Source organism: Diadema antillarum, unplaced genomic scaffold (genome assembly GCF_040938485.1).
Source record: "Diadema antillarum isolate AM-2024a unplaced genomic scaffold, OU_Dant_1.0 scf00000042, whole genome shotgun sequence".
Taxonomy (NCBI): Eukaryota; Metazoa; Echinodermata; class Echinoidea; order Diadematoida; family Diadematidae; genus Diadema; species Diadema antillarum.
In genome coordinates, this window is record NW_027270931.1 from 1,756,166 (window position 1) to 1,761,252 (window position 5,087).

The window sequence follows — 5,087 nt, forward strand, 5'->3', positions numbered from 1 at the left end:
GCGTAAAGTCTCAGCTACAACATATCAAAATCTGGGAGAAATTTACCGAAGGGTAAGTGAGCTAGTGCTCGATAAAGATAGTCATGTCAATTTTCATTTCCAGAAAAACTGCACTCCCATAGAGATAACACGTAAACTGGTCAAATTTGACAAGGTTACTTTCAATCCATTTTTACGAGGGGATACCGTTATCCAATCAAAATTTTGTAATTTTATGTTTGAAAGAACATTAAATAAGCTACAACATACTGAAATCTGGGTGAAAATTGACAAAGGACTAGTGAGATACGCTCGAATGAACTTGATATTTGATGACGTCATTTTGAAAATTTACTTTTTTTACTTTATTAAGAAATTTGCTATCTTTTGATCATTTTGTCAGCATTGCCACCCCATGAAATGACATGTACAACTCATCAGGTTTTAAAATATGTAAAGAAAATGGGGGGTCACCGTCCATCCTGACAAGTAAAATCGAATTTAAAATTAGCAGTTTTTTGGCATAGTTGCACTGTATATCGCCATTGACGCGCGCGCGGAATTTCAACTTTGACGGGCCCGTATGACGTCATATTGAGTCGCATTGATTTGAAACTTGGTATAAATATTCCTTAACATTTCAGACATCCGATCAAAGTGAAAAAACTGGAAATTTCAATTGCACATGAGCTGTGCGTGCGTATATGCGCACGCGCGTACGCGTCCGTCCGATTTTTTCAATTTTTCAAAAAATGCTTCAAATGGTCTGAAACGTGTGCAAAAAAATTTTGAGCTCGATTGGAGCATACAAATATTTCAACGCGCGCGCACGCGCACGTTTTAAGAGAAAATATGAATTTTGAATATATGAGTAAAATGCGCATAACTTGAAATATATGTGACGTAAATTTCATTGCAAAATTCCATTCCATTAATGAGATATGAATGAAAATGTGTTTTCATATAATGACGTCATAGTGACGTCACGGTCGACTGATCACTATGATTTTACTTGATCTGCCGTCTTTGGGACATGATACATATATGGTATAAGTTTGACATTGAAAGGCAATGCACTTTCTGAGCTAACCGCTGCACAAATTTTGGTTAGAAATAAAGAAGAACTAGAGATTGTAATTTGTCATCACTGACAAATTAAGGTGATCCGATTTTTTTTAATGAATGATTCGAGTCCTGATCGCAATAGGCATGACAATACAAGTTTCATCTGTGTTTAGAGACATTGGCCGTGTGATGTTTGGATTCCCATTTAGAAAAGGGAGTCATATCTGCCATCTTTGGTACCAAATTCTGTATAGACTGAATAACGAAGATACAGCAACGAATACATATGACCTTTGACCCACCTTTACACTCCCAAGATGGCATCTGAGGAAAAAGTGGTTATTTTGTGAAATGATTCTTGCGACATCGCCTATATACGTGTGCAAAATATGGCAAAGATAGGACATGTATTCACCAAGATACAAAATGCAACATTTATGACCTTTGACCCTTATTTACATACCCAAGATATTGTCCAATCAAGTAGTTGTTATTTCATGAAATAATGTTCGTGACATGAACTAAACATGTGCAAAATATGGTGGTGATAGGGTATGTTTTTCTTGAGTTATCGCACATAAAGTTGCAAAAAGAAAGAAATATTTCAATACATCGAAGATAAACTTTAATTTCAACCAAGTTTTTTTTTACGTGATCCCGACATCGTATGAAAAAACGAAGGGCACACTTACGATAGCCAAAAGACTCAGTTACAACCTGTTAATATCTGGGAGAAATTCACCGAAGGGTAAGTGAGCTAGTGCTCGATAAAGACTATCATGTCAATTTTCACATTTAAAAAATTCCGTCCCATAGAGATAACACGTCATAACGAAGATACAGAAAGAAGTACATATGACATTTGACCCCAATTTGCACAGACAAGATGGCATCTGAGCAAAAAGTGGTTATTTTGTGAAATGATCCTTGTAACATGGCTTTTACGTGTGCAAAATATGGGAAAGATAGGACATGTATTCACCAAGATACAGGATGAAACATGTATGACCTTTGACCCTAATTTACATACCCAAGATGACGTCTGATCAAGTAGTTGTTATTTTATGAAATAATGTACGTGACATGAACTACACATGTGCAAAATGTGGGATCAATAGCCATTGTTGTTGTACATCTATCGCACAGAAAGTAGTAAAAAGAAAGAAAAATAAAGAAAAAATATGTTATTTTATAGAAATTTGAAGGAGAAGCATAAAAAAATCAGAAAAAAGGTAAAGTTATGAAGGGAGATTAAGACTAACTAAAGAAAAAGAAGAAAAAAAGTATTTAAAAAATTAAAAAATATATTGGCAGGGGTGAGCCTCGAACCAGGGACCTTAGGATTACGAGTCGGATGCGCTATGCAATGACCTATTTCATGCTCCATAGGCCCTGTGTATTAAGCAAAATGACGCTGCATCGAAGCCACGTGCCATTTTTCAACCAAGTTTATCGACGTGATGACGACGTCGTATGAAAAAATGGAGGGCACACTTACGATAGCCCAAAGTCTCAGCTACAACATACTAAAATCTGGGGAAAATTCACCGAAGCATAAGTGAGCTAGTACTCGAAAAAGATAGTCATGTCAATTTTCACTGCCAGAAAAACTGCTCTCCCATAGAGATAACACGTAAACTGGACAAATTTGACAAGGTTACTTTCAATCCATTTGTACGAGGTGATGCCGTCATCCAACCAAAATTATGTTTGTATATTTATGAAAGAACATTTTATAAGCTACAATATATTGAAATTTGGGTGAAAATTGGCAAAGGATAAGTGAGATACGCTCGAGTAAACTTGAAATTTGATGACGTCATTTTGAAAATTTACTTTTTTTACTTTATTAAGAAATTTGATATCTTTTAATCATTTTGTCAACATCGCCAACCCATGACATGACATGTACAACTCATCAGCTTTCAGAATATGTCAAAAAAAAAATGGGAGGTCACCGTCCATCCTGACGAGTAAAATCCGATTTAAAATTGGCGGTTTTTTTGCATAGTTGCACTGTGTATCCCCATTGACGCACGCGCGGAATTTTGATTTTGACGGGCCCGTATGACGTCATATTGAGTCGAATCGACTTGAAACTTGGTAGAAATATTCCTTGACATTTTGGACATCCGATCCGTGTGAAAAAACTGAAAATTTCTATTGCATATGAGCTGTGCATGGGAATATGAGCGCGCGCGTACGCGTCCGTCCAATTTTTTTCAATTTTTCAAAAATGCTCCAAATGATCTGAAACGTGTGCAAAAAAATTTTGAGCTCGATTTGAGCATACAAATATTTTAACGCGCACGTACGCGCGCTTTTTGAAATAAAAATGAATTTTGAGAATATGAGTAGAATCCACTTAACTTGAAATATATGTGACGTAAATTTCATTGAAATATTCTATTCCATTAATGAGATATGAATGAAAATGTGTTTTCATATAATGACGTCATAGTGACGTCACGGTCGACTGATCACAATGATACATTAGATTTGTCGTCTTTGGGACATGATGCATACATGGTATAAATTTGAACTTCATAGGCATAGCACTTTCTGAGCTAACCTCTGCACAAATTTTGGGGAGAAATAAAGAAAAAAAAGAAGAAAGAATCCGTACAGATACAGAAGGTGATCCGAGAGGATACTCGGATCACCTAATAAAAAGAAGAACAAAGAATCAGTACAGATACAGAAGGTGATCCGAGAGGATACTCGGATCACCTAAAAAGAATCAGTACAGATACAGAAGGTGATCCGAGAGGATACTCGGATCACCTAACAATGCAGTGTACGCTATGCGAAATCTAAGGTAGACATTTTTAAGATAAGTGTCTAGAACTGACAACGTACAATCTTAGCCACAGTATTCAATGTTACACGGCCGTCTTTCGTGTTCTACATTGAACATGATGCGCCAGACCGCTGAAAACTCATACAGAAGTCTCGATGTCGTTTACAAATAAAATATGAAGAGCGCCATCATTGGTGGCCTGCGAAATGATTGAATGGAATGACCATACACGGCAATGACATTAGATTTCAACTCTTTATTTCATTCGTATCACGCCAAAGGGGCAGAACACTAACTTTTTCATTACTGGCCCATTCGGGCCACCAAAATCTTCGCTTTTTTTTTTTTTTTTTTTTGCTTTTTTTTTTTTTTTTACATTATGGTTGCCCGGCAATGAATCTAATTGGTGGCAAATGATATCAACAAAAACTTTGAAAATGAAATGGATTTCTAAAAGTTTTTAAATACAATCAATCATGATAACATATGAACATTGGCAGGTATGAGAAAGTGCTTCAAATATCGTGTGCTATGAATAAGAAGAAAAGGAGAGAAAAGAAATGATTTAATAAAACATCCTAACGTCAAGTTTTGGCAAAAAAGAAGTCCCCCCCCCCCACCCTTTTAAATCCCTTCCACTTTTTTTCGTAGAATTATGTTCAATGAAGCTAGCAAGTCAGTGTTTGCTGTTGACTCCTTGTACTTAGAATTCATGATCGAGGAAAATAAAAAGATGAATCATGTTTCCCACACCGGGAATCGAACCCGGGCCACGGCGGTGAGAGCGCCGGATCCTAACCACTAGACCATATGGGATTGCACATCTGCGAGAGGAGACAAACAAACTCATGTACACGATGTAATCAACGTTCATCGACCAAAGGCTATATACATTCACAGCTAAGGACGACCGGCCAATTTGCAGCCTGCTCGGTCGCCGCTGGAATTTGCATCCCTCAACGATATTTGGAGGAGTCGATAGGGCTGTGAAATCCCAGCGATGCCCCACCGGCGGCTGGACGACATCCGACCGGCTACCGGCCGATTTCTAATAAATCGTCCGGCGGCCGGCTGGTGATCGGTGGGACATCTGCCGGTATCCAATAGGCGTACAGGCAATGGCCCGCCTGTCTCTGCTGGAAATTTCTCACGAACTCCCTGCCTATATGATTACGGCTCGGTCATCAACAAGAACGCTTTTTTCATCTGACAGAGCGAGAGGTCAATGATGCCCTTATGATTC

The 5,087-nt window shown here is 37.8% G+C and overlaps 1 non-coding gene across 1 annotated transcript; it reads right to left on the reverse strand.

Moving 5' to 3' along the window:
* Nucleotides 1–4,588: 4,588 nt before the first annotated feature.
* Nucleotides 4,589–4,660, reverse strand: Trnae-cuc (transfer RNA glutamic acid (anticodon CUC)). Its single transcript has one exon. It is a non-coding gene; the product is annotated as a tRNA-Glu (tRNA).
* Nucleotides 4,661–5,087: the final 427 nt, after the last annotated feature.